The sequence below is a fragment of the Ambystoma mexicanum genome, chromosome 6p (assembly GCF_040938575.1).
Source record: "Ambystoma mexicanum isolate Mex_15411 chromosome 6p, UKY_AmexF1_1, whole genome shotgun sequence".
Lineage (NCBI taxonomy): Eukaryota > Metazoa > Chordata > Amphibia > Caudata > Ambystomatidae > Ambystoma > Ambystoma mexicanum.
The window spans coordinates 74959332-74972840 of record NC_090935.1 but is presented as its reverse complement, the minus strand read 5'-3'; the positions used below and the strand labels follow the sequence as shown (position 1 = coordinate 74972840).

General features: G+C 45.0%; 1 pseudogene; it reads right to left on the bottom strand.

Moving 5' to 3' along the window:
* Nucleotides 1–12308: 12308 nt before the first annotated feature.
* On the bottom strand, nt 12309–13290 carry LOC138510877 (NAD(P)H-hydrate epimerase-like; annotated as a pseudogene).
* Nucleotides 13291–13509: the final 219 nt, after the last annotated feature.

Genomic DNA, 13509 nt, shown 5'->3' with positions numbered 1-13509 from the left:
CCAAGTTTACAGAGGATAGGCAAACATTCTCTTTTTTTTATCAACTTTATTTAATAATTATACAAAACATAATACAACTGAGTAACAACAGAATGGGGACAAGCAAAAGATTACTCCATATACATCAGTGCAACAAAATGCAAATTACTACTAAAGTAACAGCTATTCAAAACGAAATCCGAAAACATCCCCACCCTCCTATCTCATGGCAAGACGTGACAACACAAAACACAAAAAAAAGGACAAAACATACACCCCTACCAATCCCCAAACTCAATATCCCCAAAATAAACCAAAGCCTACACCTCATCCAAATAAATCCCTGAATGACCCCCATCTCTCCTCGTACTCAGTTTCCCGATGTTGTCGAACTGCCGAGAGAGCGTCCGCAAATCCGACACCCAGTTCTCGCAATTTGGCTTCTTCCTGGATTTCCACACCTTCATTATTTGTTTTATGGCCATCAACAATGCTCTATTAATCCATTCCGAATAATCCCACATCTCCACACTTCAACTATCAGTTGAAAGGAAAATCACTGACAGAAAAGGCAGTGTCATACTAGTTACCATATCAATGCAATCCAAATCTTCTCTCCAAAAGTCCAGCACTCTACTACACTCCCAGAGCATACGTAGATAGGTCCCTCTCGAGCCCCCACACCCCCAGCACAGATCTACATCAGCCAAGCTTCTCTCCTTTTTCACTGGTGTCCAATAAATACAGCCTAAAAGACGTTGGTGAATATACCTCAGATTTAAATCAACCTTGGCCCCCACCAAAGCCCTCCAGCTATTATCCCACAAGCCATCAGAAAGATCAGTTTCCAATTCAGACACCCACTTCATTCACAACTGACCCCAGGAACTCCTCATACAGTCCTGCAAAGGCATCAACCTAACATATGTAGAAACTGTCCTAGGAGGCGTAGCAAAAATCTCACAAATCTGAGGTCTTCCACTCAAAGGTCCGCTCAACATTTGCAATCTTTCCATCAGCAACCGCTGCAAAAGCCCATATCTACCCGCCTCTCTATTATGCAGACTATAATGATTAGCTAATTCTTCAAACGGAACCATCCTCTCCATACATCCCCTATTTTCAGAATGCCCCTGCTAGCCCAGCCCCTCCAATTAAGCATTTTATTATTAATTTCTAAACCCGGATTCAGCCAAATAGAGGCCGAATCATACAAATACAAGGATTGCCCACACCCCAGAATCCAATTAACCAACACTGACTTAGAAATCACTAGAGTCTCCAATTTTGTACCAGAATTTGCCAACCTCCCATACGAATATAAACAGTCCAGGGAAAAGGGATGCAGCATTTCCTTTTCCATTAAAAGCCAATATGGGTCTAATCCCCCGCAAACATTCTTACATACCACCATCCTTCGATCTAAAGTCATCTCACATGTCAATCTCCTTGTCCATTCTTCCATTAGCAACTGTTGTCCACTGATCTGGACACAATTAATTTATAATATTTACTCGCTAACCCTCCTTCCATTTTTAAATTTGTCTTTAGTATTCTTAAATCAAACCCCTCCTCGGATTCAATGTACACAATTGCCCTTTTAAGTCTCTCGTCATCATACAGTGTACAATTTTGTATTTGCAACTTCTCCCTCACCAGAGTCCGTGGCAGCCATCTCCGTTACATCTCAGATCCCCAATCTATTGTACGCCACCCAAAAAATAGTCTGGCCAACAAAGTGTTTCCCTTTTTCTTTTATTTTGGGGTTAAACTAAATTGATGAATCTTGTCCTTTAAAGGCATATTAACCCAAGAGATTCATAAGCTCATTCAAAGAGCTTCTCAAACACTGTGTCGTTGGTTCTACCTTATTTGTTTGTCCCAATGTTGTTGTCAGGATAGCTCTCACGGATAAAGGCCCAAATAAACTTTCTTCTGCCATGGACCACTCATCCGGCTCACATTCCATTAAAGGAGTGAAATATCTAGCCATAAACGCCAGGTGATATGCATCGAAATGTGGAACACCCAAACCACCTCTCTCCTGTGGCAACTGCAATTTCCATAACTTTGATCTTGGAGGTTTGTTATCCCATAAGAAATTCTGTATAAGTGCATGTAATTCTTTTCAAAATCCCTTTCCAACTTCTAGGGGAATCATGCTTAATATGTTTGGTGACTTGTGAGCTTGAAGCTATAGGGGATCCCCCCAAGATCGCTCCATACAAAATCTGGCTATGATCATGGCGTACTGCCGACATACAATGTATGGCTGCGTTGGTAGCTGCCAAGTGTAAATTGGCCCCTGTTACCTCACTTGCCATCTTATCTCAGGCATTGCTTGAGGTGGCAGATACAGCAGCACCTCTGCGCCTCACTCAGCCTCGCAGACTTCCATCCGAGCCGTGGTTCTCCGACCTTTTGAAAGTTGCCCGGCTCTAACTTAGGCAGACAGAGCGTAAATGGCGCAGGGCTTATGATCCTAAGCTTGAAATACAGTATAAGGCTTGCGCTGTTACCTACTCATTAGCTATTACTACTGCAAAGGAACAGTGTTTCACAAGGTAAATCGAATCTGCAAAGCACTTTTCTCTGCAGTTAAGTCTCTCACTTCTACAGCAACATTGGTTCCTACTGTTTCACATACCCAACAACTGTCTGATGCTTTGTCACAATATTTTGTGGCTAAAAAAGAGACTATCCGGACTAACATATCGTTGGCAATGAACACTAAGACTGGCGCCAACAACCCGTCTGATCCTCAGAGTCTTGTGGGGTGGGCGGGATGGTCATATTTCCCTATGTTTTCTGAGGATAGGGTGTTGGCTGCCATCCTAAAGATTAGATTGTGTGCTCCTTCGAATGCAGTACCCTTGCAGATTATGAAGATCTCCCCTGACCTTCTGATGGAAAATTACAGCTGCCATTAACCATTCTTGCCAGTCTGGCCAAATTCCACCGGAGCTTAAATCTGCATTGGTTATCCCTTTATTGAAAAAGCCTTCACTGGACCCTTCTGTCTTGTCTAACTTCCGCCCCATCTCTTTGCATCCTTTCCTCACTAAACTCCTCAAGTTCCTGGTCTCTCCTCTACTTTCCACCTATCTTGAATCTTCTTGCCACTTGGACCCTGCCCAGTAAGGCTTTAGGCCTGGCAGGGGCACAGAGAGTGTTCTGGTCTCAGTAGAGGACGATATGGCCAGGCTAGTGGACGCGGGTGAAGTAGGTGCCCTGATGCTGTTAGATCTGTCAGCATCGTTCGACACTGTCGGCCACCCCATCCTGCTGTCCCATCTTTCCCAGATGGGTAAAGCTGGGCAGGTACTGGCCGGGTTCTCTTCGTACTTGGCAGACCGTACCCAGGCTCTCTCTATGCCCCCCTTTCTATCCACCCACCGCAATCTGAGCTGCGGGGTGCCGCAGGGTTCCTCCTTGTCTCTGATTCTTTTTGATTTATACATCTGGGCACTTGTGTTTCTCATCCGCTCCTCCGGCATCAGGTGCTACTCTTATGATGACGACACCCAGATCCTGATCCGTTTAGATCTTGATCAGGATGAGGTGTCGTAGTGCCTTCAGAGGTGCCTGGCAGCCGTGGGGGAGTGGATGAACCAAAATTGACTTAAACTGAACGGAGACAAGACTGAGATTCTGGTGTTAGGCTGCCCCCCCCTTATCCCTCACTCTGGGTGTCCTCCTTTTGGTCCTCTTCCCATGGTCCTCTTCCTGCTCCGGTGGTGAAGGTGAAAAACCTAGGTGTTGTTCTCTTGGCGTCCCTGTCTATGGACGCCCAAGTCACCTCTGACCAAGCTGGCCATTTTCAGCTCAAACATCTGAAAAAGGCACTTCCGATTATCCCTGCTGTTCTCCGTCCCCGTTGTGGCCGCAATGTTGCTTAGTCGGCTTGACTTTTGCAACTCCCTCTATTTGGCCCAACCCAGGGGGCTGATCCTGTGGCTTCAGCGCCTACAAAATCTTGCTGCGCGGGTCACCACAGGTTCACCTAATGGAGCTCACTCTACGCTGGTGTTGTATGCCCTTCATTGGCTCCCGGTGGCCGAGCGTGTCAGGTTCAAAGCTCAATGCATTGTCCATCGTGCACTACATGATCTTGGTGCAGAATATATCTGCACTAAGTTTACTAGTTATTACCCAAAAAGCTGCCTGCGATCTGCTTCTTCCAATTTGCTCTGCGTTCCATCATTCTGCCGTGTGTGGACTGGAGGCCGTGTCTTTTCCATTGCTGCTGCTCAACTTTGGAAAAGGCTCCCTGCTTCCATAAAAGATCTATCTAACCATCTGGCTTTTAGAAAGGCTGTTAAAACATATCTGTTTTAGCTCAGTAATGCTTTGGCTGTGGCTGTCCGCCTTGTCTCTCTAGCGCCAATATACCCTCGGGTGGCCATGCGCTGTAAAAGTTAACTTAACATAACATAACGTAAGTTATTTTGGCTTGAAATCATTTTTAGTGCATTGACTTTACCCCATTACGAGAGATGTAGTCATTTTCACCTCTCTAGGTCTAGTGTAAGACCCATGCTTAGCACCCTCATATGTTCTTGTACCTTTACTTGTCATCCATACCCCCACGTATTTAATGATTTTACTACAGCTGTTTGTCAGTGGCATTGCCTTTGATTTTGCCCAGTTTATCTTGTAACAAAAGCTTATGTTAAAGTCCGATATCAACCCCATAAGCGCCAGTAATGAAGTACTCAGGTCCCCCAGCACCAGCAAAGGGTTGTCTGCATAAAGCCACAATTTCTGACCAACTCCTCCATAGCTGTTTTGCTTTTGTTTTGGCCGTGTGAGGAGACCTCAAGCTTATGTCCCCCGGTCCCTTGCAAAATCAGTTAGTGGACTCAGGTATGCCAAGAATTACACATAAAACACTGGTCATGGTAATAATATAAGTGGCTCGTTATTGGCCCTTTACTATCATATAGCATACACAAAGATAAACATATGTTCAGTTATACAGAAACATATTGCAACGCGCCGGTCTTGACTGGGCGTATACCGTATCTTCAAAGATGATGTGTAACACACGGCTGGCTCTTTGGGCTGGACCTCTGTGCACTGTATGTCTGACTCGAAGGGTAAGATGTCTGCAGATAGAAAATATGGGATTAAGGAACTGGGTTATTGAATGTCTCTCTCTACTTCCCTTTTTCTTCTCCTGTAGAACCCCAAAAGTTAACGCTCTCACCTTAGGTAAGTGAACGCCGTGCTCTCCATCTGCCTCGGGGCAGGGTGCTGTAACCAGTTTCTTCACTTGATAAGGGGAGCAGGCCTCTTGACTTCAGAGGACTGCTGTCCGTCGTTTACTGCACGAACGGTAAGTTTCGAGTAATTCTAATGTCTTTAAAGTCTTTAGTAATGATGTTTCTTGTTTTGCAGGGTTCCGGCGATGGTGGATGACGGGCTGAAGTGAGTTGAAGATGGAGCCCGTGTGATGAATAGAAGCGCCTGGAAGCACGTAAGTAAGCGCTTGTTGCCTGCTTCACGATGCGCTCTAACTGTCTTTTTATTTTGCAGGTACAAGTTCGGAGCGGCTGCAGGGTGCCGAAATACCCACTGGGTTAGATGTGGAAAGGAGTAATGGCACGTGAGTATTAAAGTTCCCCAATGTCTTTAAACGCACCTTGTTTTGTCTTTCAGATGCGGGATGCAGCGCCGAAGGCCTCCGGAGCGTGCGAAGAGTTGGTAAGCTTTTGTCTTTCAGATGCCGGAATGCAGTGTGAAGACCTCCGGAGCGCACGAAGAGTAGGTAAGCCTTTGTCTTTCAGATGCCGGAATGCAGCGCGAGGCGTTGGTGACAGCTGATGGGCCAGGTAAGTGAAGAGCTGTCACTGAAGACCGTAATGCTAACCTGTTCTTTCTTGTCTTTATAGGTGTTGCTGAAGACTGGATTCAGGATGGTAAGCCTTTTTCCTTAGGCCCAGGATCAGATGCAGAAGACACGATGAGCGTTCTGCTGCAGAGGATGCAGAATAGCGCAAAGCAAGATTCATCCATCGGGTGTGGTTTAAATAGCCTCCTGTAGTGCTTAGGTGTCTCCTTCCACAGCCACGCCTAGGTAAGAAAAGAGTTCCTGCTTTCCAGAAGAGTTCCAGTGTTCTGAATCTAGGGAGTGGCTCCTGCCCCACCCAGCAGGAAAAGTAGTTCCAAACAGAAGAGGATCAGAGGCTCAACTGGCAGGCAAGTAAGCAGCATGGTCTGCTGCAGGTAAATCCACCCAAGCATTATGAGCCCGGCGCTTCCAGCGCTGGGACTGGGCATATTTATGAGCCTGGTGCCACTGGCGCCAGGACTGGGTCCAAAAGGTCCCAATTGCGACTGGTTGGCACTCGGAACCTGGGTTATGGATCTGCTTCCAAGGGAGTTGGGAAAACCCTGACCTTTTGGAAGCAGAGATCATGACACATATAAAAAGAAAGCATCCCTGTTAGAATAGTTGCAGAAGACGTCTTCATCTTGGACACAACAACACTGCTTAGTCCTAGAGCAGGTAGGCAAAGAGATCTAGCAGCTTTCCCAAGAGGAATACCTCTCCTCTTTATGGGGGTAATCCCCGCCCCTCATGAGTTACCGACTGCCCTCGGCCAAAGAGTAGACAACAAGCATGAGTAGCAAAGAGTGGAATATTCCAGCTAGAAGTGGAAAACACCAAGCTCTCCTCCTTTCTGTTGTTCCCAGTACCCTTTATCACTGCACCTGCAGAGCATTCCGACCCACTTTCTGGCTTGTCCTTCGACGGGCAATACAACTAATCCCCACAGTTAGTTGATCTGACATCAATATGTGACCTTGCATCTGCTGAAGAAATACATGTTTTCTTGCTGAGCCCACGAAAACCTAGGCTCTCATTGCATGTTCGTTGTGGTAAATGGAAGTGAAAGTCCAAAATGGCCGTGCCTCGGCACCATGTTTTTTGCTTCATTTTCGCAGACGCACTACAATAGGCTATTCCTTTTATACTGTCTTCCTGTCTAATCACCACCGCTAGCGGCTCTTTTGCAATTGCAAATAGTAGTGGTGACAAAGGACATCCCTGCCTGGTACCCCGTTGTAGGCAAAGTGTTCTGATCTCATGCCATTAGTACTTACTTCTGCAATCGGACTGGAGTATAATAACTTTATCCAGTTTATAAAACTTTCCCCAAGACCCATTTTCTTTTGGTGCATATATTAGTAGTTCCCAGTAGACCAGTTTACCCGATCAATGGCTTTCTCGCTATCCAATGGAAGTACCACCACATCATGTTAGGCAGAATCGTGTGCAGTACCCTTTGGGAACAATACATGCAATTGAGACTACAAATGTAAGTACAATTTCACATTTGGTACAAGCCTGTACTACACAGTAAAGTGGTAGCGATGGCTAAGCAGCAGACTTATCTCAAGAGTAAAGTGAGCAGTAGAACAAGTTACACAAAGGACGAACAATTACAGTGATTCAAGCAAGCACTTACTCAAGGTTTCTTTGTAAAAGAATATACATTTATGTACAAAGTCAGTTTGAAAACATTACACTAGCTACAGCAGCTCAATATCACACACTAACCACAAATACACAACCGGTAAGTAAATGAGCACGTTCAGCTCCCCTGAAGTGGGAGCAAAATGGCACTTCAGATACTTTAAAAAGGGGTAAAAAGACAAGTTTATTAGAATAGACAGCACAAATACTTGCATAGGCAGGGCAAAGGGTTTCAGTAAACTACAACCAGCAACTCAGTTCATAGTCCTGGGCCAAAGTCCATGGTTCAGAGTCTTAGTATAGGACAGCAAAGTTTGGGTGTTAAACGGTTAAGTCTTTGCCACTGAGTTTAGAAGAATTTGGCTAGGTGAAAAGTTTGACAAATGTTTAGGGAAGGACAAGCCTTCGAAGTTGAGAAAGTTTCCACAAACCTTTGCAATGGCCGAAAAGATTTCCGGACCGCGTTTGCAAAGTACCTTTGTATTGAAGAAGAGCTGTCGCTGAGACAGATGTTCCTGGCAGTTCGAGCAGATCTCGCTGTTCTGAGCTTCAGTCGTGGGGACCAGAAGGAGGACGTCGGGAGGTTCCTGCACTACCCAGGGATGAGGCCAAAAGCTTTAGCAAGATGTTGGTTTAAGGTAGGAGTGCCTTAAAGTCCATGAGCTGGTTTCCTTACCTCTTGCTATCCGGTTTTCAACAGCACTCTGATGAAAATTGGACCAGATAGGGACGGTATCCAGGTTGTTTGGGAAGTGGTTATTCCCACCATACTCAAAGGAAGAAGTTAACCCTGAAGGGTTTCTCTGTTGATGGAGTTTCGGGCAAATTCGGACCTGCAGTAGGGCTTCACCGGTCATCCAGGAGTTGCAGCAGTCCTCTTCCTTCAGCTCATCTTCGGTTCTTTCGTTCCAGTGGTCAACTCTGCTTTCCAAGTCCCAGAGACCGGCTTTTAAACAGTTTTACCACATTCATTCCAGCCTGGCTGTGAATCATACAGCACGATGGCTGTCCTTGCCAGACAGCCAGCCAGCCAATCACTCCAGAGTGCATTCAGGTCTCCTAGCAGACTAAGCACATGGAGTTTCAGGCACCTCCCTCACATCCTGTACACCCCAGACACCCTGGCGCCAGAGGAGGGCTTCAGCATTGAAGCCTGCCAAAGGCCAACAAACAAAGGGACCAAAACTGGTTTGGCGCGCAGCGTCAAACACAGAAGGACATTTACTAAAAGAAATGGCGAAAAAAGATGAACAGAGTCTGTTTTTACAGATATGTCTTGGGCGCCCTATTGAAAAACATGGCTGACCCGATTTTTAGCTACCGTTGTTCGCGGTCGGGTAAAATCATGGTAGTTTGATCTAAACCACTGCCACCAGCCATTTAAAGTAGGAAATGGTAATATTTGACTGTTAAATGGGTGTTTTGAATCAGGAGAAGCTAATCACCCCCTCCAGCACTCTATAGAGTATGTGATGGGCTTGTAAATTTAAAGAGACTAGTAAACTCAATTTAACTTTACATGCTCTGGGAGACAGTAGTCAGTCCCAGAGAAGGTATTTAAACCTTGGGAAGTCTGAAAGACATTTGTGTGCCACTGCACTGGAGGTGCTGTGTGACACACAGAAAAAGATGGTGCCTTTGGAGTGGTTTTAAAACTCAATAACCAAAGAACACAAAAGTAAAACACACATCAAAATACATGGAAGAGTGTGAAAAAAGGCTCACACCCTTCTCAGGTAAAAAAAATCAAATCCTAGAAATCCAGTAAAGTTGCTGGGGGTCTCAAAAGGTAAGGGAAATTAGTACATGTTGAGAATTCTCCCTAACACATCCTCACTTTTATCCGTTGTCTCATTTATTGTTTGCAGAATTCTGGAGGCAAACCACTAGGTCCTGGTGACTTTAAGTCACCAGTTATTATATTCTCGTTTGAGTATAGTTGTTTGTAATACTCTTTAAAAAAATGTATTTATCTTTTTTGGGTTAAAAGTTATTGAACCATCCGCTTTAGTGATTGACGTAATAGCCCTATCAGCTTCTTGATTCCTCAAGCGGTGGGCTAGCCAACAATCGCATTTTTCACCACATTCAAAATATGCGCTTTTGATGCAAAACAATATTTGTTCAGCTCTTGCCGACATTTTTGTATTATAACAACTCTTTATTTTACACAGCTTTTTAACTTTCTCTTCTTTTGTGTCTCGTGACACTTACTCCGTCAGATCTTTAATCTTCTTTTCCAATGCCTCTACCTCAATATCCCGGCTGCTCGACAAACTGATTAATAAGCCTCACATGGTGCACTTGAAGGCTTCCCATACTGATTTAGCATCTATTTCCCATCTATGATTCTCCTCAATAGTTGCCTCACTGACAATTAACTCAACAAGTTCATCATCCTCCAATAGTAATACATTCATCTTCCACGAACAACTCTTACTTGTGTTAATGCGAAGCCTTAGATGCATTTCCACTGGCGTGCGGTCATATAAATGTATATTCCATATCACACCTTTTTAGTAATTTTCCCACATTTTGCCGGACACTAGCAGCATATCTAAGGAGCCCTCCAGCCTCTTTTCCTTTGCAGACGGTGAGCAGGTGCAAGTGGATCTTGGTCACCTGGCCTAAGCCATGCCCACCTGGTGCCTTCCTGGTTCCTGGTTGCCACTATTTTTCCCCACTTAGCAAGCCCCGCCCACCTGGTGACTTGTGATTGGTGCTCTTTTTTCCCACTTAGCATGCCCCGCCCACCTGGTGCCTTGTTGGTTGCCACTCTTTTTCCCTACTTAAGGAGACCTCCAGCCTCTTTCCCTTTGCAGATTGTGAGCAGGTGGTCACCTGGCCTAAGCCCCGCCCACCTGGTGCCTTCCTGGTTGCCGCTCTTTTTCCCCACTTAGCAAGCCCCGCCCACCTGGTGCCTTCCTGGTTGCCGCTCTTTTTCCCTATGTAAGGAGCCCTCCAGCCTCTATTCCTTTGCAAGTGGGGAGCAGGTGCCAGTGGATTTTTGGTCACCTGGCCTAAGCACCACCCACCTTCTTAGCCCTGCCTCTTCCTTCCTGCTCTTAACTCTTAGATCAAGGGCATCTGAAGCGAAGGGCAGACAAAGAAAAGGACAATTCCTGTTTGGACCTGTTTGGACCAGGAGGACCCAAGACCCAAACCCCTGTCCAGGCAGCGGGTAAGTTTGCACCAACATGTGTTTACTCCCTCTGTCCCCACAGGCAATCCCCACCCCTCTGGTCTCCCCGTGATGTTCCCTTGTGCCCCCCCTTCTCGCACAGAGCTGTTGCCTATTTTGCTTGATTATTCTACCCTACTCTCCTTACCCCCTCTAGCCTACTTCTGCAGGAGAAAGTCCCGATACATTCTGGTTTCACCCTCACTGCTGAATGCTGTCCAACGCTGGATTTGATTTTTATGGACTTCATTGATTCACTGTGGCCCTGAATCATGCTGTTCCCATCTTCATCTTGTATTCAGGCTTCCAACATTATGTGTTACGAGTGACTTCTGCAAATGTATTCACTTGATTTTCCACTCTTTTTCACTGTTACTCTCTGTTCACTCCTCCTATCCCTTTCTCTGTTTTCCTATCCCCTCCCCTCCACTTACTTTCTTCTATACACTTACTCTATCAGAATTGTCCCTGGACCTAGTATGATAGCAACCTCGTCTGCCTCCTCCCCCCTCCTCTTACTTGTTTCCCTGACCCCTTGCACTCCTCCAGCACTACCTGAAATGTCATCAGGCCTAGTACGTTAGTCGCTTGTTTTGTTCCTCCCCTCCCTTTCTGCACCCCTCTCCCTCACCTTTTGTTTTCGCCGGCTCTACCAGAAATGTTGTCAGACCTAGTACGGTAGTCGCCTGTCTGGTTCCATTTCCTTCCCACTCTCCTCTTCCCTTCCTTATCTATGTCTTAGCTCTTGCACTATCTGAAATGACCTTGAGACATATGAGGAGACAAATACTCTTCCTACCCAACCCTGCATTAGTCTGTTCTCCGCCCCTTGTAGCAAGTGACTCTCTTCCAATAGACATATATCTGCCTTTAGATCATTGAGGTGGTTAATTATTTTGTTCCTCTTAATACCATTCACGTTCCACGACACAAAACATAGTTCATCTCCTGCCTTATTCATTCTTCGTTCTACAACTGAATTGCCGATCTCACACCTTACTAGCTCTGTTAACAAAATACCAAAGAACACACTTAAAACCCTCCCATCGTTTAAGAAAATGTTAGTTTGAAGATGTAACTGCTTCCACACAAGAGAACACTTTCCGAAGAAGTCCACACTCCTGTTCCCCCTCCCCATATTAGAACACTGAAGATATTGTATACACACACCACTATAAGTTTTCTGATATGTACTCCTACCCCTCATTCTAGGTAAATAATCTAATTACCCTAATAAACAATATGTTGCCCTTTCTTAATTTAAAGCCGTGTTTAATTAACCATTAGCATAATATTGAGATCAATAATTATTTAATTTTATTATTAATGTGTTATAGCTTAACATAAGCTTTTCACATTTCATAAATTGTATAAAGTAAATGCTCTTGTAACTTCAATCATCATATAAAAAATACATTAAAATGATTTTTAAGAGAAAGACAAGAACAATAGTATGTAAAAGAATTTTCAAAATACCTAAAGTGAAAAGTATGAGAGAGAGAAAATAAAATAAAAAGAAGAGAAAATAGTGATTAGAGAGAACAAGCGAACAGCCAAAACCAGCGATAAACAATACAGAACCAACAATAAAGAATAAAGAATATCAATACATTGGCATTAATTAATAGTTGCCTTTATTAACATTTTATCTCAAGTGCTAACGTTTTCTCTTCTGTATTGAATGGCTGTCATGGTAACTGTTGGACGCACTCCAATCCTGGATAGGGTGGGAGGCTCAGGTTGTACTCCTTCTGCATTACCATAGGCACAAACCGCCCGCCTAGGAAGTGATAACGACCATTGAAGTGTACTGCCGATTTTTTGGGGGCAGTGAGAGAAATCAGAAAATCTGGCTGGATGGCATCTGGGTTGCCGTTCTCCACATCCCAACCAGATGGAATATCAATGCTTGCAATAGGTATGGTGAAGTGCTTCAGAGTGTTCAGGATACTGTTAAAAGGTTCTCTCACAGTGCCTTTAAAGCTGAATCCGAAAATGGCGTCCATGACAAGCCTATATGCCTCATCAATGAGTTCTACCTCTTCTGGAAACTCTGACAGGAACGGGATGTCCATTTTCTGACACTAGGGGGTCAAACCTTCAAACAGTGGCTTACTTGGGCGTTTGGGGTAGAAAATGGCTGCCTCATATCCAAACATGTTCAAGTGTCTTGCACAGACCAGCCCATCGCCACCATTGTTTCCAGGACCACAGATAACTAGGACAGTCGGCAAGTTGTCAGTGAATGCAGTGGCTGGGTATGCCTTTGCAATGGCAGTAGCACAGCTGGACCTGCCAGCTCCATCAGTTGGTCCACACTGAACTTGTATTCATTGAAAAGTTAATCGTCCACAGCCTGAGCTCCTTCCTGGCTCAGGTACTTCAAAACACCCGCCTCCTTTGCCATTGAGGACAACCCAGAGTCGAAACGCGCTGGAACGGTGACAAGTGTACCCCAAGAGTAGTGTGGTTCTCGTAGCCAGCCTGTAAAGGGGCCTGCTTGCCCTGTCTTCTTATGTGCAAGGCAGCCTGCGGGTCTTGCAATGGTAGCATGCGTGACTACTTGACGTGCACCGCCACAAGAGACCACTAACACACCAAAGCCAAAAAGAATTCTCCTGAAGCAGTACATTTGCTCGGGACTCCTCTACATGAAATGCAATGGGGAGTTTAGTTGTCGGTCTGGAAATGCTTGATCCTGTGACAGAAAACAGGACGCCTCAATAATCAATAATAGATAGATCAATAATAATAACATTGGCTGTTGTTATAACATATCCTGTGCTGCCATTGCTCATCATGCTTTACCAACTATTCTATAATTTGGCGTTGTTTTGCACAGTAAGTTCCATCCTCTCATAAATAT